Raw genomic sequence first — 27919 nt, 5'->3', positions numbered from 1 at the left:
ACACCGACCTAAACAATGTACTCACACCGACCTAAACAATGTACTCACACCGACCTAAACAATGTACTCACACCGACCTAAACAATGTACTCACACCGACCCAAGCAATGTACTCACACCGACCCAAACAATGTACTCACACCGACCTAAACAATGTACTCACACCGACCTAAACAATGTACTCACACCGACCCAAGCAACGTACTCACACCGACCCAAACAATGTACTCACACCGACCTAAACAATGTACTCACACCGACCTAAACAATGTACTCACACCGACCCAAGCAATGTACTCACACCGACCCAATGTACTCACACCGACCTAAACAATGTACTCACACCGACCCAAGCAATGTACTCACACCGACCCAAACAATGTACTCACACCGACCCAAACAATGTACTCACACCGACCCAATGTACTCACACCGACCCAAACAATGTACTCATACCGACCAAATGTACTCACACCGACCCAAACAATGTACTCACACCGACCCAAACAATGTACTCACACCAACCCAATGTATTCACACCGACCCAAACAATGTACTCACACCGACCCAATGTAGTCACACCAACCCAAACAATGTACTCACACCGACCCAAGTAATGTACTCACACCGACCCAAACAATGTACTCACACCGACCCAAACAATGTACTCACACCGACCCAAAAAGTGCACTCACACCGATCCAAACAATGTACTCACACCGACCTAAACAATGTACTCACACCGACCTAAACAATGTACTCACACCGACCCAAGCAATGTACTCACACCGACCCAATGTACTCACACCGACCTAAACAATGTACTCACACCGACCCAAGCAATGTACTCACACCGACCCAAACAATGCACTCACACCGACCCAAAAAATGCACTCACACCGACCCAAACAATGTACTCACACCGACCCAAAAAATGCACTCACACCGACCCAAACAATGTACTCACACCGACCCAAACAATGCACTCACACTGACCCAAACAATGTACTCACACCGACACAAACAATGTACTCACACCGACCCAAACAATGTACTTACACCGACACAAACAATGTACTCACACCGACCCAAACAATGTACTTACACCGACACAAACAATGTACTTACACCGACACAAACAATGTACTTACACCGACACAAACAATGTACTCACACCGACACAAACAATGTACTCAAAGATTTGGCGCACAAGTATACAATTTCCTCGTTCTCATTTCAGCTTTTTTATTTATTTACGTTTCCCCGATTATATATATATATATATATATATATATATATATATATATATATATATATATATAAAGACGTGACCTGTGTCACAAGTGTCACAGGAAGAATACATAAACAGTGAGACAGTCACTATGTGTCACCAGTTACCTTCAAAATATGTTTCAGATATACAGATGGGCAGGTCCTGGAAGAAATTCACAATGGACATTTGGTCAAAACTGGAATGTGTGTAACAATGTCCTCATGTTTACTAAAAAAAAATGTACGAACTGGAGAAAGTTTAAAGATGAACAACAGAACTGGTGCAGGAAGTGGAAGATGAGTTACGTAGAGAAGCTTAATGTATTAGACATGCCCTCACTGGCTGGCACCAAGATGAGGGGGAGAGACGATAACTACGTGTAAGATTATGATAGGGTAAGAGAAAACTTATAAAAAAAGATTTGATAGAACCATCAAGATGTGTTGAACTAGACAGTACAGTTATACACTAAGATACAGGAAGTGTTGAACTAGACAGTACAGTTATACACTAAGATACAGGAAGTGTTGAACTAGACAGTACAGTTATACACTAAGATACAGGAAGTGTTGAACTAGACAGTACAGTTATACACTAAGATACAGGAAGTGTTGAACTAGACAGTACAGTTATACACTAAGATACAGGAAGTGTTGAACTAGACAGTACAGTTATACACTAAGATACAGGAAGTGTTGAACTAGACAGTACAGTTATACACTAAGATACAGGAAGTGTTGAACTAGACAGTACAGTTATACACTAAGATACAGGAAGTGTTGAACTAGACAGTACAGTTATACACTAAGATACAGGAAGTGTTGAACTAGACAGTACAGTTATACACTAAGATACAGGAAGTGTTGAACTAGACAGTACAGTTATACACTAAGATACAGGAAGTGTTGAACTAGACAGTACAGTTATACACTAAGATACAGGAAGTGTTGAACTAGACAGTACAGTTATACACTAAGATACAGGAAGTGTTGAACTAGACAGTACAGTTATACACTAAGATACAGGAAGTGGTAACTATGCATTACGAAGTTCTTCACACTTATCGTGGTAGAATAATTGAATTATATGTAAGAGGAGGGAGAGAGGAAGAGCTACAATCACAACTCTTACTCTCCCCTCCCCTTTCTCTATCCCCTTGCTCTCCCCTCTTCTTGTCTCCCCTCCCTCCTCTCCCCCTTCCCTGTCCTGTCTGCCGCAGTAAGAGAGAATAATGGGGGATTTAGTGGTAACCTGACTCACTGCAACGACTTAGGGAGTATGATGTACGCCTATCCTGGGGTGAGACTCTGGGGAGAGACCCTGAGTGGAGTGCCTGGGCAGAGACCCTGGGCAGAGACCCTAGGGTGAGACCCTGGGCAAAGACCCTGGGCAAAGACCCTGGGCAGAGACCCTGGGCAAAGACCCTGGGCAGAAACCCTAGGCGGAGTCCCTGGGGAGAAACTCTTTAGAGAGACCCCTGGGGTGAAACCCTGGGGAGAAACCCTGAGGAGAGATCTTTACAATCCTGCACACTGAAGTCACCACTAAAATACCTCCAATGAAAAACAGGGAGAAAACTCAGTAAGTGTAAGAAGCCCAAGACTCATCAAAAACCCTCTCTTCGTGCATAAGAGGAATTACTAATAAACCTCTATCTGTGTTCAAGGGGGAATTTCCTCGAGTCTGATCAAGCATACCAACAGTCTGCTTGATCAGACCTGCAGCTATGAGGCCAGCTCTAGAACCCGGAGAAGGAAGGAAGGAAGGAAGGGAAGGAGAATAATCTAGTGAATTGGAAGACGAAGAATTGGAAAATATGAAACGAATTATGGAGAGAGAGTTAAGGGTGGGAAGGGAGGTTTCTAAGGGAAAGGGTGAAGGGAGTATTAAGGGTGATGAAGGAGGTCTACAGAAGAAAAGGTGAAGGGGAGACATGTTTGGAGAAGAGAGTAAACGGAGATGATGAACAAAGGAGAATAAGGGAGGGAATGGAGGGGGGATTGAAAGTGAGGAAGGATTGAGTTTAAAGAGACAGAAGGAAGAGACAGAAGGAAGAGACAGAAGGAAGAGACAGAAGAGAGAGTGACGGCGCAGAAAAAAAATATCCAAGGGACCAAGAAACAAATTCAAAATTCAGAAGACAATCAGAATCTTTCCCCCCTCTTCCCCTCCCCTTCCCTCTCTTTCCCCCCTCCCCATCCCCTTCCATTCCCCTCAAAGCCACAACATTTTACCCTCGTCAACAAGGCTGAGACGTCCCTGTCAAGTCCTCATGAATAATTCTCATAGCTTGAAGACAGCTGAGTGACACAGACAGCTATGTGTCACTGGCTGAGTGACACAGACAGCTCTGTGTCACTGGCTGACTTACACAGACAGCTCTGTATCACTGGCTGAGTGACACAGACAGCTCTGTGTTAGTGGCTGAGTGACACAGACAGCTCTGTATCACTGGCTGAGTGATACAGACAGCTCTGTATCACTGGCTGAGTGACACAGACAGCTCTGTATCACTGGCTGAGTGACACAGACAGCTCTGTGTCACTGGCTGAGGAAGGAATCTCAGGTTTTGATCCGGGGAAGGTGAGTGAGTGTGCACGCAGTTCCTTGGATCAAGAGCAGCATTAAGGTCACCTTCACCGAAGTAAAATATACATCAACATTCCTACACATCCTACAACATATCTAGGGATACTACAGTATACCTAGGTACGATGTAGCATAGGTACTGTAGTACACCTAGGTATGCCTGATATACTACAGTATACCTAGCATATCCAGGTATACTACAAGCGAGTATACACATGCAACAACATACCTAAGTATACTAGAGGCGAGTGTACACATGCAACAACATGCACAGGTATACTAGAGGCGAGTATACACATGCAACAACATGCACAGGTATACTAGAGGCGAGTATACACATGCAACAACATGCACAGGTATACTAGAGGCGAGTATACACATGCAACAACATGCACAGGTATACTAGAGGCGAGTATACACATGCAACAACATGCACAGGTATACAAGCGAGTATACACATGCAACAACATGCCTGGCTATATCACAGACGCACATAAACATCCACAAGGATACTCACAAAACGGAGCAAAATATAAGTATAAAATATAGTATAATCCACAAATATTATCCTCCGTAATTATATATTTCGAGGTTTACTTTGTCTTATGTCTGTCTACACAAGTGTGGTAAATAATGGGTAGACAGAAGTGATACGGAGAGAAAAATACTAATTAACAAGAGTGACAAAGAGGGTTCCAATTTGACATTGAAATATATTGGTGCTTCTCTCTCTCTCTCTTCACATTGATTCATTCGTAAAAATATACCGTTTTGATTTTCTTTTTGGGCAAGTCATGACGATATACAGAGATATTCAGGGGTAGGCTGAGATATCCAAGGATACAGAGATATCCAGAGATATAGAGATATAAACAGGAATATGCTCATCCAGGGATACTGAGATGTATACAGGGATATGCTGAGGTATTCAGGGATAAAGAGAAATATCTAGAGACATTCAGGCAGGCAATGTTCATCAGAGCGTCTCAGAGTTTAACAGAGCAACTCTGCTCGGTCTTCACTGACTCGGGTCTTGTCAAGAGAATTCATACAAATTTGCTGATTCTTGCAGAGGTGAGTTTAACATTAGAGAACTTGCCGATCTTTCTCAGAGTAATGTGGAGAGTAATATTCACATTCAGTGTTTAAGATGATTTATCATACGATTATCACACACACACACACACACACACACACACACACACACACAGCGTTGTTGTGCTGCTGTAACTACAAAAAGATAAAAACACACACACGGGAAGAGAGGAAAAAAACAGACAAAATAAAGGAAGGTAAAAGGGAATAGGAAAGAAATTGAATCAAAGATTTTTTCCCGCGACAATATTGGTCAATTTTGAGACTGGCCAAGAGGGAGCTATCGTCGCTACCGATGACATCGTAACTACATTAAAAAAATGGGCGGAATCTGCTCCACCGGCGCGGGGTGTGCGATGCCCCGCTGTGAGAGTGCCCCGAGGGGAAGGAGGGGAAGGCTTCACGCATGGGGCTCCAGACATGGGGCTCCAGACATGGGGCTCCAGACATGAGGCTCCAGACATGAAGCTTCAGACAGGGGGGCTCCAGACATGGGGCTCCAGACAGGGGATCTCCAGACAGGGGGCTCCAGACATGAGGCTCCAGACATGAGGCTTCAGACAGGGGATCTCCAGACAGGGGGCTCCAGACAGGGGGCTCCAGACAGGGGGCTCCAGACATGGGGCTCCAGACATGGGGCTCCAGACATGAGGCTCCAGACATGAGGCTCCAGACAGGGGGGCTCCAGACAGGGGGCTCCACGCTCTGAAAACACAACTGAGGATGGACTGTCGTGTGTGTGTGTGTGTGTGTGTGTGTGTGTGTGTGTGTGTGTGTGTGTGCGTACTCACCTAACTGTGGTTGCAGGAGGAGGAGTGGCAGCTCTTGGGCTGGCATTGTCAGTCTAATGAACCCAGGGGAAAAAAATTCAACATACATCAACTGTGCAACTGAACCACAGTACACACCATCAATCACAGTACACACACCATCAACCACAGTACACACACACCATCAACCACAGTACACACACCATCAACCACAGTACACACACACCATCAACCACAGTACACACACCATCAACCACAGTACACACACACCATCAACCACAGTACACACACCATCAACCACAGTACACACACACCATCAACCACAGTACACACACCATCAACCACAGTACACACACCATCAACCACAGTACACACACCATCAACCACAGTACACACACCATCAACCACAGTACACACACCATCAACCACAGTACACACACCATCAACCACAGTACAAACACCATCAACCACAGTACACACACCATCAACCACAGTACACACACCATCAACCACAGTACACACACCATCAACCACAGTACACACACCATCAACCACAGTACACACACCATCAACCACAGTACACACACCATCAACCACAGTACACACACCATCAACCACAGTACACACACCATCAACCACAGTACACACACCATCAACCACAGTACACACACCATCAACCACAGTACACACACCATCAACCACAGTACACACACCATCAACCACAGTACACACATCATCAACCACAGTACACACACACACCATCAACCACAGTACACACACCATCAACCACAGTACACACACCATCAACCACAGTACACACACCATCAACCACAGTACACACACACCATCAACCACAGTACACACATCAACCACAGTACACACACACCATCAACCACAGTACACACACCATCAACCACAGTACACACACCATCAACCACAGTACACACACACCATCAACCACAGTACACACACCATCAACCACAGTACACACACCATCAACCACAGTACACACACCATCAACCACAGTACACACACACCATCAACCACAGTACACACACCATCAACCACAGTACACACACCATCAACCACAGTACACACACCATCAACCACAGTACACACACCATCAACCACAGTACACACACCATCAACCACAGTACACACACACCATCAACCACAGTACACACACCATCAACCACAGTACACACACCATCAACCACAGTACACACACCATCAACCACAGTACACACACCATCAACCACAGTACACACACCATCAACCACAGTACACACACATCATCAACCACAGTACACACATCAACCACAGTACACACACACCATCAACCACAGTACACACACCATCAACCACAGTACACACACCATCAACCACAGTACACACACACCATCAACCACAGTACACACACCATCAACCACAGTACACACACCATCAACCACAGTACACACACCATCAACCACAGTACACACACCATCAACCACAGTACACACACCATCAACCACAGTACACACACACCATCAACCACAGTACACACACCATCAACCACAGTACACACACCATCAACCACAGTACACACACCATCAACCACAGTACACACACCATCAACCACAGTACACACATCAACCACAGTACACACACACCATCAACCACAGTACACACACCATCAACCACAGTACACACACCATCAACCACAGTACACACACACCATCAACCACAGTACACACACCATCAACCACAGTACACACACCATCAACCACAGTACACACACACCATCAACCACAGTACACACACCATCAACCACAGTACACACACCATCAACCACAGTACACACACACCATCAACCACAGTACACACACCATCAACCACAGTACACACACCATCAACCACAGTACACACACACCATCAACCACAGTACACACACCATCAACCACAGTACACACACACCATCAACCACAGTACACACACCATCAACCACAGTACACACATCAACCACAGTACACACACCATCAACCACAGTACAAACACCATCAACCACAGTACACACATCATCAATCACAGTACACACACCATCAACCACAGTACACACACCATCAACCACAGTACACACACCATCAACCACAGTACACACACCATCAACCACAGTACACACCATCAACCACAGTACACACCATCAACCACAGTACACACACCATCAACCACAGTACACACACCATCAATCACAGTACACACACCATCAACCACAGTACACACACCATCAACCACAGTACACACACCATCAACCACAGTACACACCATCAACCACAGTACACACACCATCAACCACAGTACACACACCATCAATCACAGTACACACACCATCAACCACAGTACACACAATCAACCACAGTACACACACCATCAACCACAGTACACACACCATCAACCACAGTACACACCATCAACCACAGTACACACACCATCAATCACAGTACACACACCATCAATCACAGTACACACACCATCAACCACAGTACACACACACCATCAACCACAGTACACACACCATCAACCACAGTACACACATCAACCACAATACACACACCATCAACCACAGTACACACACCATCAACCACAGTACACACACCATCAACCACAGTACACACACCATCAACCACAGTACACACACCATCAATCACAGTACACACACCATCAACCACAGTACACACACCATCAACCACAGTACACACACCATCAATCACAGTACACACACCATCAATCACAGTACACACACCATCAACCACAGTACACACACACCATCAACCACAGTACACACACCATCAACCACAGTACACACATCATCAACCACAGTACACACACCATCAACCACAGTACACACACCATCAACCACAGTACACACACCATCAACCACAGTACACATACCATCAACCACAGTACACACACCATCAACCACAGTACACACCATCAACCACAGTACACACCATCAACCACAGTACACACACCATCAACCACAGTACACACACCATCAATCACAGTACACACACCATCAACCACAGTACACACACCATCAACCACAGTACACACACCATCAACCACAGTACACACACCATCAACCACAGTACACACACCATCAATCACAGTACACACACCATCAACCACAGTACACACACCCTCAACCACAGTACACACACCATCAATCACAGTACACACACCATCAACCACAGTACACACCATCAACCACAGTACACACACCATCAACCACAGTACACACACCATCAACCACAGTACACACCATCAACCACAGTACACACACCATCAACCACAGTACACACACCATCAACCACAGTACACACACCATCAACCACAGTACACACACCATCAACCACAGTACACACACCATCAACCACAGTACACACACCATCAACCACAGTACACACACCATCAACCACAGTACACACACCATCAACCACAGTACACACCATCAACCACAGTACACACACCATCAACCACAGTACATACACCATCAACCACAGTACACACCATCAACCACAGTACACACACCATCAACCACAGTACACACACCATCAACCACAGTACACACACCATCAACCACAGTACACACATCATCAACCACAGTACACACATCATCAACCACAGTACACACATCATCAACCACAGTACACACATCATCAACCACAGTACACACACCATCAACCACAGTACACACACCATCAACCACAGTACACACACCATCAACCACAGTACACACACCATCAACCACAGTACACACACCATCAACCACAGTACACACACCATCAACCACAGTACACACACCATCAACCACAGTACACACATCATCAACCACAGTACACACATCATCAACCACAGTACACACACACCATCAACCACAGTACACACATCATCAACCACAGTACACACATCATCAACCACGGTACACACATCAACCACGGTACACACACCATCAACCACAGTACACACACCATCAACCACGGTACACACCATCAACCACGGTACACACACCATCAACCACAGTACACACACCATCAACCACAGTACACACACCATCAACCACGGTACACACACCATCAACCACAGTACACACACCATCAACCACGGTACACACACCATCAACCACGGTACACACACCATCAACCACAGTACACACACCATCAACCACAGTACACACACCATCAACCACAGTACACACCATCAACCACAGTACACACACCATCAACCACAGTACACACACCATCAACCACAGTACACACACCATCAACCACAGTACACACACCATCAACCACAGTACACACACCATCAACCACAGTACACACACCATCAACCACAGTACACACACCATCAACCACAGTACACACACCATCAACCACAGTACACACACCATCAACCACAGTACACACACCATCAACCACAGTACACACACCATCAACCACAGTACATACACCATCAACCACAGTACACACCATCAACCACAGTACACACACCATCAACCACAGTACACACCATCAACCACAGTACACACACCATCAACCACAGTACACACACCATCAACCACAGTACACACCATCAACCACAGTACACACACACCATCAACCACAGTACACACACCATCAACCACAGTACACACACACCATCAACCACAGTACACACACCATCAACCACAGTACACACACACCATCAACCACAGTACACACACCATCAACCACAGTACACACACCATCAACCACAGTACACACACCATCAACCACAGTACACACACCATCAACTACAGTACACACACACACACCATCAATCACAGTACACACACCATCTACCTCAGTACACACACACAATCAACCACAGTAGACACACCATCAAACACAGTACACACACACCATCAACAACAGTACACACACCATCAACCACAGTACACACACACCATCAACCACAGTACACACACCATCAACAGTACACACACACCATCAACCACAGTACACACACCATCAACCACAGTACACACACCAACCACAGTACACACACCATCAACCACAGTACACACACCATCAACCACAGTACACACACCATCAACCACAGTACACACACCATCAACCACAGTACACACACCATCAACCACAGTACACACACCATCAACCACAGTACACACACCATCAATCACAGTACACACACCATCAACCACAGTACACACACCATCAACCACAGTACACACACCATCAACCACAGTACACACACCATCAACCACAGTACACACACCATCAACCACAGTACACACACCATCAACCACAGTACACACACCATCAACCACAGTACACACACACCATCAACCACAGTACACACACCATCAACCACAGTACACACACCATCAACCACAGTACACACACCATCAACCACAGTACACACACCATCAACCACAGTACACACACCATCAACCACAGTACACACACCATCAACCACAGTACACACACCATCAACCACAGTACACACACCATCAACCACAGTACACACACCATCAACCACGGTACACACACCATCAACCATGGTACACACACCATCAACCACAGTACACACACCAACCACGGTACACACACCATCAACCACAGTACACACACCATCAACCACAGTACACACACCATCAACCACAGTACACACACCATCAACCACAGTACACACACCATCAACCACAGTACACACACCATCAACCACAGTACACACACCATCAACCATAGTACACACACCATCAACCACAGTACACACACCATCAACCACAGTACACACACCATCAACCACAGTACACACACCATCAACCACAGTACACACACCATCAACCACAGTACACACACCATCAACCACAGTACACACACCATCAACCACAGTACACACACCATCAACCACAGTACACACACCATCAACCACAGTACACACACCATCAACCACAGTACACACACCATCAACCACAGTACACACACCATCAACCACAGTACACACACACCATCAACCACAGTACACACACCATCAACCACAGTACACACACACACCATCAACCACAGTACACACACCATCAACCACAGTACACACACACACTATCAACCACAGTACACACACCATCAACCACAGTACACACACCATCAACCACAGTACACACACCATCAACCACAGTACACACACCATCAACCACAGTACACACACCATCAACCACAGTACACACACCATCAACCACAGTACACACACCATCAATCACAGTACACACACGATCAACCACAGTACACACACTATCAACCACAGTACACACACCATCAACCACAGTACACACACCATCAACCACAGTACACACACCATCAACCACAGTACACACACCATCAACCACAGTACACACACCATCAACCACAGTACACACACCATCAACCACAGTACACACACCATCAATCACAGTACACACACCATCAACCACAGTACACACACCATCAACCACAGTACACACACCATGAACCACAGTACACACACCATCAACCACAGTACACACACCATCAACCACAGTACACACACCATCAACCACAGTACACACACCATCAACCACAGTACACACACCATCAACCGCAGTACACACACCATCAACCACAGTACACACACTATCAACCACAGTACACACACACACCATCAACCACTGTTGCGGCCCCTGCCAAACTAGCGGTTAAATAGTTAACCTGCCGGCCGGCAGTACCACTGGGTGCGTCATCAAACCCAATGTGGGGGCTGCTGAGCCGGCCTTAGAGCAGTAAGAGCCTGAGTGCCTCACGGTACACACCTAAGCAGTAGGTACCTGACCACCGAAGGGTACACGTCTACTGGCTTTAGTAACAGTATGTACCAGAGCGCCTCGCTGTACACACCTAAGCAGTAGGTACCTGACCACCGAAGGGTACACGTCTACTGGCTTTAGTAACAGTATGTACCAGAGCGCCTCGCTGTACACACCTAAGCAGTAGGTACCTGACCACCGAAGGGTACACGTCTACTGGCTTTAGTAACAGTATGTACCAGAGCGCCTCGCTGTACACACCTAAGCAGTAGGTACCTGACCACCGAAGGGTACACGTCTACTGGCTTTAGAAATATTATGTACCTGAGCGCCTCGCTGTACACACCTAAGCAGTAGGTACCTGACCACCGAAGGGTACACGTCTACTGGCTTCAACATTAAGTACCTGAACTCCTCAGGGTACACGTCTATGCAGTAGGTACCTGACCACCGAATCGTACCTATCTACTGGCGTTAGAAGAACCGCTCACCGCAGCTCACTGAGTCTGTTGGCCTCAGTTACTTGACGGCCGCATTCAGTGAGCTTGCAGCATGGTGTTCGGCTAGCGGTGTGTCAACCGCCTTTGGAGAGGATTTACTGGACTACCGGTGATGTCTGTGGACTCACCGTCTACGTTGATCAACTGTGGGCCGGAGTCGTCAGATGCTGTTTAGTGGGACATTACATGAAGAAAAGGTTGGAGTGTTACACTGAACTGGGCCAGGACCGTAGTGTGACACTGAGGGACGTACGATGGAGTGGAACACTGAGATATGCACAGGACCGTAGTGGAACACTGAGATGAAAAGGGTGTCGTGGGACACTGAAGATGGCCTGGTTGTAGTGTACACTGAACAGTGTCGTGTGACTGACTTCGTGTCGTGAGAGGCAGTTGATTGTAATTTATTATTATAAAAATGTTATTTATAATTTATTGTTTTAGCATAGAGATATATATATATAGTGACAGTAGTGTCAAGAGTTGTACCCTGTGTAGGGTTATTAATTATATTTTAGTAAAATGCTGATTATAATTTATTATAGTAACATGTACATATTATTATTATATCATAGTTCAAATACCTCTAGACCAAAGATAGTTGATTTTTATATATTAAAGATTAATTTATATTAATGTGTGTATTTATGTATCCCGAACTCTTTATTACAAAAGGAGTAAATCTTACCATCTTCTTTTAAAAATTACTTTTTTGTAATATATGGGGGCCTGTCCGGGAGGATAATGATTATCTAGAATGATTTCTGGACGATCATATCCGGGATGACGGTTCGGGATACATATTACATTGATCTTTGTGTGTCGGTCCTTTTGTGGTGGGGGTGTTGCGGCCCCTGCCAAACTAGCGGTTAAATAGTTAACCTGCCGGCCGGCAGTACCACTGGGTGCGTCATCAAACCCAATGTGGGGGCTGCTGAGCCGGCCTTAGAGCAGTAAGAGCCTGAGTGCCTCACGGTACACACCTAAGCAGTAGGTACCTGACCACCGAAGGGTACACGTCTACTGGCTTTAGTAACAGTATGTACCAGAGCGCCTCGCTGTACACACCTAAGCAGTAGGTACCTGACCACCGAAGGGTACACGTCTACTGGCTTTAGTAACAGTATGTACCAGAGCGCCTCGCTGTACACACCTAAGCAGTAGGTACCTGACCACCGAAGGGTACACGTCTACTGGCTTTAGTAACAGTATGTACCAGAGCGCCTCGCTGTACACACCTAAGCAGTAGGTACCTGACCACCGAAGGGTACACGTCTACTGGCTTTAGAAATATTATGTACCTGAGCGCCTCGCTGTACACACCTAAGCAGTAGGTACCTGACCACCGAAGGGTACACGTCTACTGGCTTCAACATTAAGTACCTGAACTCCTCAGGGTACACGTCTATGCAGTAGGTACCTGACCACCGAATCGTACCTATCTACTGGCGTTAGAAGAACCGCTCACCGCAGCTCACTGAGTCTGTTGGCCTCAGTTACTTGACGGCCGCATTCAGTGAGCTTGCAGCATGGTGTTCGGCTAGCGGTGTGTCAACCGCCTTTGGAGAGGATTTACTGGACTACCGGTGATGTCTGTGGACTCACCGTCTACGTTGATCAACTGTGGGCCGGAGTCGTCAGATGCTGTTTAGTGGGACATTACATGAAGAAAAGGTTGGAGTGTTACACTGAACTGGGCCAGGACCGTAGTGTGACACTGAGGGACGTACGATGGAGTGGAACACTGAGATATGCACAGGACCGTAGTGGAACACTGAGATGAAAAGGGTGTCGTGGGACACTGAAGATGGCCTGGTTGTAGTGTACACTGAACAGTGTCGTGTGACTGACTTCGTGTCGTGAGAGGCAGTTGATTGTAATTTATTATTATAAAAATGTTATTTATAATTTATTGTTTTAGCATAGAGATATATATATATAGTGACAGTAGTGTCAAGAGTTGTACCCTGTGTAGGGTTATTAATTATATTTTAGTAAAATGCTGATTATAATTTATTATAGTAACATGTACATATTATTATTATATCATAGTTCAAATACCTCTAGACCAAAGATAGTTGATTTTTATATATTAAAGATTAATTTATATTAATGTGTGTATTTATGTATCCCGAACTCTTTATTACAAAAGGAGTAAATCTTACCATCTTCTTTTAAAAATTACTTTTTTGTAATAACCACAGTACACACACCATCAACCACAGTACACACACACCATCAACCACAGTACACACACCATCAACCACAGTACACACACACACCATCAACCACAGTACACACACCATCAACCACAGTACACACACACACTATCAACCACAGTACACACACCATCAACCACAGTACACACACCATCAACCACAGTACACACACCATCAACCACAGTACACACACACCATCAACCACAGTACACACACCATCAACCACAGTACACACACCATCAACCACAGTACACACACCATCAACCACAGTACACACACCATCAACCACAGTACACACACCATCAACCACAGTACACACACCATCAACCACAGTACACACATCATCAACCACAGTACACACATCATCAACCACAGTACACACACACCATCAACCACAGTACACACATCATCAACCACAGTACACACATCATCAACCACGGTACACACATCAACCACGGTACACACACCATCAACCACAGTACACACACCATCAACCACGGTACACACCATCAACCACGGTACACACACCATCAACCACAGTACACACACCATCAACCACAGTACACACACCATCAACCACGGTACACACACCATCAACCACAGTACACACACCATCAACCACGGTACACACACCATCAACCACGGTACACACACCATCAACCACAGTACACACCATCAACCACAGTACACACACCATCAACCACAGTACATACACCATCAACCACAGTACACACCATCAACCACAGTACACACACCATCAACCACAGTACACACATCATCAACCACAGTACACACATCATCAACCACAGTACACACATCATCAACCACAGTACACACATCATCAACCACAGTACACACACCATCAACCACAGTACACACACCATCAACCACAGTACACACACCATCAACCACAGTACACACACCATCAACCACAGTACACACACCATCAACCACAGTACACACACCATCAACCACAGTACACACATCATCAACCACAGTACACACATCATCAACCACAGTACACACACACCATCAACCACAGTACACACATCATCAACCACAGTACACACATCATCAACCACGGTACACACATCAACCACAGTACACACACCATCAACCACGGTACACACCATCAACCACGGTACACACACCATCAACCACAGTACACACACCATCAACCACAGTACACACACCATCAACCACGGTACACACACCATCAACCACAGTACACACACCATCAACCACGGTACACACACCATCAACCACGGTACACACACCATCAACCACAGTACACACACCATCAACCACAGTACACACACCATCAACCACAGTACACACACCATCAACCACAGTACACACCATCAACCACAGTACACACACCATCAACCACAGTACACACACCATCAACCACAGTACACACACCATCAACCACAGTACACACACCATCAACCACAGTACACACACCAACCACAGTACACACACCATCAACCACAGTACACACACCATCAACCACAGTACACACACCATCAACCACAGTACACACACCATCAACCACAGTACACACACCATCAACCACAGTACACACCATCAACCACAGTACACACACAACCACAGTACACACCATCAACCACAGTACACACACCATCAACCACAGTACACACACCATCAACCACAGTACACACACCATCAACCACAGTACACACCATCAACCACAGTACACACACACCATCAACCACAGTACACACACCATCAACCACAGTACACACACACCATCAACCACAGTACACACACCATCAACCACAGTACACACACACCATCAACCACAGTACACACACCATCAACCACAGTACACACACCATCAACCACAGTACACACACCATCAACCACAGTACACACACCATCAACCACAGTACACACACCATCAACCACAGTACACACACACCATCAACCACAGTACACACACCATCAACCACAGTACACACACACCATCAACAACAGTACACACACCATCAACCAGAGTACACACACATCAACCACAGTACACACACCATCAACCACAGTACACACACACCATCAACCACAGTAAACACACACCATCAACCACAGTAAACACACCAACCACAGTACACACACCATCAAATACAGTACACACACCATCAACCACAGTACACACACCATCAACCACAGTACACACACCATCAACCACAGTACACACACCATCAACCACAGTACACACACCATCAATCACAGTACACACACCATCAACCACAGTACACACACCATCAACCACAGTACACACACCATCAACCACAGTACACACACCATCAACCACAGTACACACACCATCAACCACAGTACACACACCATCAACCACAGTACACACACCATCAACCACAGTACACACACCATCAACCACAGTACACACACCATCAACCACAGTACACACACCATCAACCACAGTACACACACCATCAACCACAGTACACACACCATCAACCACAGTACACACACCATCAACCACAGTACACACACCATCAACCACAGTACACACACCATCAACCACAGTACACACACCATCAACCACAGTACACACACCATCAACCACGGTACACACACCATCAACCATGGTACACACACCATCAACCACAGTACACACACCATCAACCACAACCACAGTACACACACCATCAACCACAGTACACACACCATCAACCACAGTACACACACCATCAACCACAGTACACACACCATCAACCACAGTACACACACCATCAACCACAGTACACACACCATCAACCACAGTACACACACCATCAACCACAGTACACACACCATCAACCACAGTACACACACCATCAACCACAGTACACACACCATCAACCACAGTACACACACCATCAACCACAGTACACACACCATCAACCACAGTACACACACCATCAACCACAGTACACACACCATCAACCACAGTACACACACCATCAACCACAGTACACACACCATCAACCACAGTACACACACCATCAACCACAGTACACACACCATCAACCACAGTACACACACACACAACCACAGTACACACACACAACCATCAACCACAGTACACACACACACTCAACCACAGTACACACACACACTATCAACCACAGTACACACACCATCAACCACAGTACACACACCATCAACCACAGTACACACACCATCAACCACAGTACACACACCATCAACCACAGTACACACACCATCAACCACAGTACACACACCATCAACCACAGTACACACACCATCAATCACAGTACACACACGATCAACCACAGTACACACACTATCAACCACAGTACACACACCATCAACCACAGTACACACACCATCAACCACAGTACACACACCATCAACCACAGTACACACACCATCAACCACAGTACACACACCATCAACCACAGTACACACACCATCAACCACAGTACACACACCATCAATCACAGTACACACACCATCAACCACAGTACACACACCATCAACCACAGTACACACACCATGAACCACAGTACACACACCATCAACCACAGTACACACACCATCAACCACAGTACACACACCATCAACCACAGTACACACACCATCAACCACAGTACACACACCATCAACCGCAGTACACACACCATCAACCACAGTACACACACTATCAACCACAGTACACACACACACCATCAACCACTGTTGCGGCCCCTGCCAAACTAGCGGTTAAATAGTTAACCTGCCGGCCGGCAGTACCACTGGGTGCGTCATCAAACCCAATGTGGGGGCTGCTGAGCCGGCCTTAGAGCAGTAAGAGCCTGAGTGCCTCACGGTACACACCTAAGCAGTAGGTACCTGACCACCGAAGGGTACACGTCTACTGGCTTTAGTAACAGTATGTACCAGAGCGCCTCGCTGTACACACCTAAGCAGTAGGTACCTGACCACCGAAGGGTACACGTCTACTGGCTTTAGTAACAGTATGTACCAGAGCGCCTCGCTGTACACACCTAAGCAGTAGGTACCTGACCACCGAAGGGTACACGTCTACTGGCTTTAGTAACAGTATGTACCAGAGCGCCTCGCTGTACACACCTAAGCAGTAGGTACCTGACCACCGAAGGGTACACGTCTACTGGCTTTAGAAATATTATGTACCTGAGCGCCTCGCTGTACACACCTAAGCAGTAGGTACCTGACCACCGAAGGGTACACGTCTACTGGCTTCAACATTAAGTACCTGAACTCCTCAGGGTACACGTCTATGCAGTAGGTACCTGACCACCGAATCGTACCTATCTACTGGCGTTAGAAGAACCGCTCACCGCAGCTCACTGAGTCTGTTGGCCTCAGTTACTTGACGGCCGCATTCAGTGAGCTTGCAGCATGGTGTTCGGCTAGCGGTGTGTCAACCGCCTTTGGAGAGGATTTACTGGACTACCGGTGATGTCTGTGGACTCACCGTCTACGTTGATCAACTGTGGGCCGGAGTCGTCAGATGCTGTTTAGTGGGACATTACATGAAGAAAAGGTTGGAGTGTTACACTGAACTGGGCCAGGACCGTAGTGTGACACTGAGGGACGTACGATGGAGTGGAACACTGAGATATGCACAGGACCGTAGTGGAACACTGAGATGAAAAGGGTGTCGTGGGACACTGAAGATGGCCTGGTTGTAGTGTACACTGAACAGTGTCGTGTGACTGACTTCGTGTCGTGAGAGGCAGTTGATTGTAATTTATTATTATAAAAATGTTATTTATAATTTATTGTTTTAGCATAGAGATATATATAGTGACAGTAGTGTCAAGAGTTGTACCCTGTGTAGGGTTATTAATTATATTTTAGTAAAATGCTGATTATAATTTATTATAGTAACATGTACATATTATTATTATATCATAGTTCAAATACCTCTAGACCAAAGATAGTTGATTTTTATATATTAAAGATTAATTTATATTAATGTGTGTATTTATGTATCCCGAACTCTTTATTACAAAAGGAGTAAATCTTACCATCTTCTTTTAAAAATTACTTTTTTGTAATATATGGGGGCCTGTCCGGGAGGATAATGATTATCTAGAATGATTTCTGGACGATCATATCCGGGATGACGGTTCGGGATACATATTACATTGATCTTTGTGTGTCGGTCCTTTTGTGGTGGGGGTGTTGCGGCCCCTGCCAAACTAGCGGTTAAATAGTTAACCTGCCGGCCGGCAGTACCACTGGGTGCGTCATCAAACCCAATGTGGGGGCTGCTGAGCCGGCCTTAGAGCAGTAAGAGCCTGAGTGCCTCACGGTACACACCTAAGCAGTAGGTACCTGACCACCGAAGGGTACACGTCTACTGGCTTTAGTAACAGTATGTACCAGAGCGCCTCGCTGTACACACCTAAGCAGTAGGTACCTGACCACCGAAGGGTACACGTCTACTGGCTTTAGTAACAGTATGTACCAGAGCGCCTCGCTGTACACACCTAAGCAGTAGGTACCTGACCACCGAAGGGTACACGTCTACTGGCTTTAGTAACAGTATGTACCAGAGCGCCTCGCTGTACACACCTAAGCAGTAGGTACCTGACCACCGAAGGGTACACGTCTACTGGCTTTAGAAATATTATGTACCTGAGCGCCTCGCTGTACACACCTAAGCAGTAGGTACCTGACCACCGAAGGGTACACGTCTACTGGCTTCAACATTAAGTACCTGAACTCCTCAGGGTACACGTCTATGCAGTAGGTACCTGACCACCGAATCGTACCTATCTACTGGCGTTAGAAGAACCGCTCACCGCAGCTCACTGAGTCTGTTGGCCTCAGTTACTTGACGGCCGCATTCAGTGAGCTTGCAGCATGGTGTTCGGCTAGCGGTGTGTCAACCGCCTTTGGAGAGGATTTACTGGACTACCGGTGATGTCTGTGGACTCACCGTCTACGTTGATCAACTGTGGGCCGGAGTCGTCAGATGCTGTTTAGTGGGACATTACATGAAGAAAAGGTTGGAGTGTTACACTGAACTGGGCCAGGACCGTAGTGTGACACTGAGGGACGTACGATGGAGTGGAACACTGAGATATGCACAGGACCGTAGTGGAACACTGAGATGAAAAGGGTGTCGTGGGACACTGAAGATGGCCTGGTTGTAGTGTACACTGAACAGTGTCGTGTGACTGACTTCGTGTCGTGAGAGGCAGTTGATTGTAATTTATTATTATAAAAATGTTATTTATAATTTATTGTTTTAGCATAGAGATATATATATATAGTGACAGTAGTGTCAAGAGTTGTACCCTGTGTAGGGTTATTAATTATATTTTAGTAAAATGCTGATTATAATTTATTATAGTAACATGTACATATTATTATTATATCATAGTTCAAATACCTCTAGACCAAAGATAGTTGATTTTTATATATTAAAGATTAATTTATATTAATGTGTGTATTTATGTATCCCGAACTCTTTATTACAAAAGGAGTAAATCTTACCATCTTCTTTTAAAAATTACTTTTTTGTAATAACCACAGTACACACACCATCAACCACAGTACACACCATCAACCACAGTACACACACCATCAACCACAGTACATACACCATCAACCACAGTACACACCATCAACCACAGTACACACACCATCAACCACAGTACACACACCATCAACCACAGTACACACACCATCAACCACAGTACACACATCATCAACCACAGTACACACATCATCAACCACAGTACACACACCATCAACCACAGTACACACACACAGTACACACACTATCAACCACAGTACACACACCATCAACCACAGTACACACACCATCAACCACAGTACACACACCATCAACCACAGTACACACATCATCAACCACAGTACACACACACCATCAACCACAGTACACACATCATCAACCACAGTACACACATCATCAACCACACACACATCAACCACGGTACACACACCATCAACCACAGTACACACACATCAACCACGGTACACACCATCAACCACAACCACAGTCAACCACAGTACACACACCATCATCAACCACAGTACACACATCATCAACCACGGTACACACATCAACCACGGTACACACACCATCAACCACAGTACACACACCATCAACCACGGTACACACCAGGTACACACACCATCAACCACAGTACACACACCATCAACCACAGTACACACACCATCAACCACGGTACACACACCATCAACCACAGTACACACACCATCAACCACGGTACACACACCATCAACCACGGTACACACACCATCAACCACAGTACACACACCATCAACCACAGTACACACACCATCAACCACAGTACACACCATCAACCACAGTACACACACCATCAACCACAGTACACACACCATCAACCACAGTACACACACCATCAACCACAGTACACACACCATCAACCACAGTACACACACCATCAACCACAGTACACACACCATCAACCACAGTACACACACCATCAACCACAGTACACACACCATCAACCACAGTACACACACCATCAACCACAGTACACACACCATCAACCACAGTACACACACCATCAACCACAGTACACACACATCAACCACAGTACACACACCATCAACCACAGTACACACACCATCAACCACAGTACACACACCATCAACCACAGTACACACACAACCATCAACCACAGTACACACACACCATCAACCACAGTACACACACCATCAACCACAGTACACACACATCCATCAACCACAGTACACACACCATCAACCACAGTACACACACCATCAACCACAGTACACACACCATCAACCACAGTACACACACCATCAACCACAGTACACACACCATCAACCACAGTACACACACACCATCAACCACAGTACACACACCATCAACCACAGTACACACACACCATCAACAACAGTACACACACCATCAACCACAGTACACACACACCATCAACCACAGTACACACACCATCAACCACAGTACACACACACCATCAACCACAGTACACACACCATCAACCACAGTACACACACCAACCACAGTACACACACCATCAACCACAGTACACACACCATCAACCACAGTACACACACCATCAACCACAGTACACACACCATCAACCACAGTACACACACCATCAACCACAGTACACACACCATCAATCACAGTACACACACCATCAACCACAGTACACACACCATCAACCACAGTACACACACCATCAACCACAGTACACACACCATCAACCACAGTACACACACCATCAACCACAGTACACACACCATCAACCACAGTACACACACACCATCAACCACAGTACACACACCATCAACCACAGTACACACACCATCAACCACAGTACACACACCATCAACCACAGTACACACACCATCAACCACAGTACACACACCATCAACCACAGTACACACACCATCAACCACAGTACACACACCATCAACCACAGTACACACACCATCAACCACAGTACACACACCATCAACCACGGTACACACACCATCAACCATGGTACACACACCATCAACCACAGTACACACACCATCAACCACGGTACACACACCATCAACCACAGTACACACACCATCAACCACAGTACACACACCATCAACCACAGTACACACACCATCAACCACAGTACACACACCATCAACCACAGTACACACACCATCAACCACAGTACACACACCATCAACCATAGTACACACACCATCAACCACAGTACACACACCATCAACCACAGTACACACACCATCAACCACAGTACACACACCATCAACCACAGTACACACACCATCAACCACAGTACACACACCATCAACCACAGTACACACACCATCAACCACAGTACACACACCATCAACCACAGTACACACACCATCAACCACAGTACACACACCATCAACCACAGTACACACACCATCAACCACAGTACACACACCATCAACCACAGTACACACAGCATCAACCACAGTACACACACACATCAACCACAGTACACACACACATCAACCACAGTACACACACACACTATCAACCACAGTACACACACCATCAACCACTGTACACACACCATCAACCACAGTACACACACCATCAACCACAGTACACACACCATCAACCACAGTACACACACCATTGTTGCGGCCCCTGCCAAACTAGCGGTTAAATAGTTAACCTGCCGGCCGGCAGTACCACTGGGTGCGTCATCAAACCCAATGTGGGGGCTGCTGAGCCGGCCTTAGAGCAGTAAGAGCAGTAAGAGCCTGAGTGCCTCACGGTACACACCTAAGCAGTAGGTACCTGACCACCGAAGGGTACACGTCTACTGGCTTTAGTAACAGTATGTACCAGAGCGCCTCGCTGTACACACCTAAGCAGTAGGTACCTGACCACCGAAGGGTACACGTCTACTGGCTTTAGTAACAGTATGTACCAGAGCGCCTCGCTGTACACACCTAAGCAGTAGGTACCTGACCACCGAAGGGTACACGTCTACTGGCTTTAGAAATATTATGTACCTGAGCGCCTCGCTGTACACACCTAAGCAGTAGGTACCTGACCACCGAAGGGTACACGTCTACTGGCTTCAACATTAAGTACCTGAACTCCTCAGGGTACACGTCTATGCAGTAGGTACCTGACCACCGAATCGTACCTATCTACTGGCGTTAGAAGAACCGCTCACCGCAGCTCACTGAGTCTGTTGGCCTCAGTTACTTGACGGCCGCATTCAGTGAGCTTGCAGCATGGTGTTCGGCTAGCGGTGTGTCAACCGCCTTTGGAGAGGATTTACTGGACTACCGGTGATGTCTGTGGACTCACCGTCTACGTTGATCAACTGTGGGCCGGAGTCGTCAGATGCTGTTTAGTGGGACATTACATGAAGAAAAGGTTGGAGTGTTACACTGAACTGGGCCAGGACCGTAGTGTGACACTGAGGGACGTACGATGGAGTGGAACACTGAGATATGCACAGGACCGTAGTGGAACACTGAGATGAAAAGGGTGTCGTGGGACACTGAAGATGGCCTGGTTGTAGTGTACACTGAACAGTGTCGTGTGACTGACTTCGTGTCGTGAGAGGCAGTTGATTGTAATTTATTATTATAAAAATGTTATTTATAATTTATTGTTTTAGCATAGAGATATATATATATATAGTGACAGTAGTGTCAAGAGTTGTACCCTGTGTAGGGTTATTAATTATATTTTAGTAAAATGCTGATTATAATTTATTATAGTAACATGTACATATTATTATTATATCATAGTTCAAATACCTCTAGACCAAAGATAGTTGATTTTTATATATTAAAGATTAATTTATATTAATGTGTGTATTTATGTATCCCGAACTCTTTATTACAAAAGGAGTAAATCTTACTAACATCTCTCTTCTTTTAAAAAGTACTTTTTTTGTAATATATGAGTGGCCTGTCCGGGATGATAATGATTATCAAGAATGATTTCTGGATGATCATATCCGGGATGACAGTTCGGGATACATATTACATTGATCTTTGTGTGTCGGTCCTTTTGTGGTGGGGGTGTTGCGGCCCCTGCCAAACTAGCGGTTAAATAGTTAACCTGCCGGCCGGCAGTACCACTGGGTGCGTCATCAAACCCAATGTGGGGGCTGCTGAGCCGGCCTTAGAGGTAAGAGCAGTAAGAGCCTGAGTGCCTCACGGTACACACCTAAGCAGTAGGTACCTGACCACCGAAGGGTACACGTCTACTGGCTTTAGTAACAGTATGTACCAGAGCGCCTCGCTGTACACACCTAAGCAGTAGGTACCTGACCACCGAAGGGTACACGTCTACTGGCTTTAGTAACAGTATGTACCAGAGCGCCTCGCTGTACACACCTAAGCAGTAGGTACCTGACCACCGAAGGGTACACGTCTACTGGCTTTAGAAATATTATGTACCTGAGCGCCTCGCTGTACACACCTAAGCAGTAGGTACCTGACCACCGAAGGGTACACGTCTACTGGCTTCAACATTAAGTACCTGAACTCCTCAGGGTACACGTCTATGCAGTAGGTACCTGACCACCGAATCGTACCTATCTACTGGCGTTAGAAGAACCGCTCACCGCAGCTCACTGAGTCTGTTGGCCTCAGTTACTTGACGGCCGCATTCAGTGAGCTTGCAGCATGGTGTTCGGCTAGCGGTGTGTCAACCGCCTTTGGAGAGGATTTACTGGACTACCGGTGATGTCTGTGGACTCACCGTCTACGTTGATCAACTGTGGGCCGGAGTCGTCAGATGCTGTTTAGTGGGACATTACATGAAGAAAAGGTTGGAGTGTTACACTGAACTGGGCCAGGACCGTAGTGTGACACTGAGGGACGTACGATGGAGTGGAACACTGAGATATGCACAGGACCGTAGTGGAACACTGAGATGAAAAGGGTGTCGTGGGACACTGAAGATGGCCTGGTTGTAGTGTACACTGAACAGTGTCGTGTGACTGACTTCGTGTCGTGAGAGGCAGTTGATTGTAATTTATTATTATAAAAATGTTATTTATAATTTATTGTTTTAGCATAGAGATATATATATATAGTGACAGTAGTGTCAAGAGTTGTACCCTGTGTAGGGTTATTAATTATATTTTAGTAAAATGCTGATTATAATTTATTATAGTAACATGTACATATTATTATTATATCATAGTTCAAATACCTCTAGACCAAAGATAGTTGATTTTTATATATTAAAGATTAATTTATATTAATGTGTGTATTTATGTATCCCGAACTCTTTATTACAAAAGGAGTAAATCTTAACAATATCATCTTTTAAAAATTACTTTTTTGTAATAACCACCACACATCATCAACCACAGTACACACACCATCAACCACAGTACACACACCATCAACCACAGTACACACACCATCAACCACAGTACACACACCATCAACCACAGTACACACACCATCAACCACAGTACACACATCAACCACAGTACACACATCATCAGTACACACATCATCAACCACAGTACACACACACCATCAACCACAGTACACACATCATCAACCACAGTACACACATCATCAACCACGGTACACACATCAACCACGGTACACACACCATCAACCACAGTACACACACCATCAACCACGGTACACACCATCAACCACGGTACACACACCATCAACCACAGTACACACACCATCAACCACAGTACACACACCATCAACCACGGTACACACACCATCAACCACAGTACACACACCATCAACCACGGTACACACACCATCAACCACGGTACACACACCATCAACCACAGTACACACACCATCAACCACAGTACACACACCATCAACCACAGTACACACCATCAACCACAGTACACACACCATCAACCACAGTACACACACCATCAACCACAGTACACACACCATCAACCACAGTACACACACCATCAACCACAGTACACACACCATCAACCACAGTACACACACCATCAACCACAGTACACACACCATCAACCACAGTACACACACCATCAACCACAGTACACACACCATCAACCACAGTACACACCATCAACCACAGTACACAC

Source organism: Cherax quadricarinatus, chromosome 24, assembly GCF_038502225.1.
Source record: "Cherax quadricarinatus isolate ZL_2023a chromosome 24, ASM3850222v1, whole genome shotgun sequence".
Classification (NCBI taxonomy): domain Eukaryota; kingdom Metazoa; phylum Arthropoda; class Malacostraca; order Decapoda; family Parastacidae; genus Cherax; species Cherax quadricarinatus.
Note: the sequence above shows the minus strand (reverse complement) of the source record.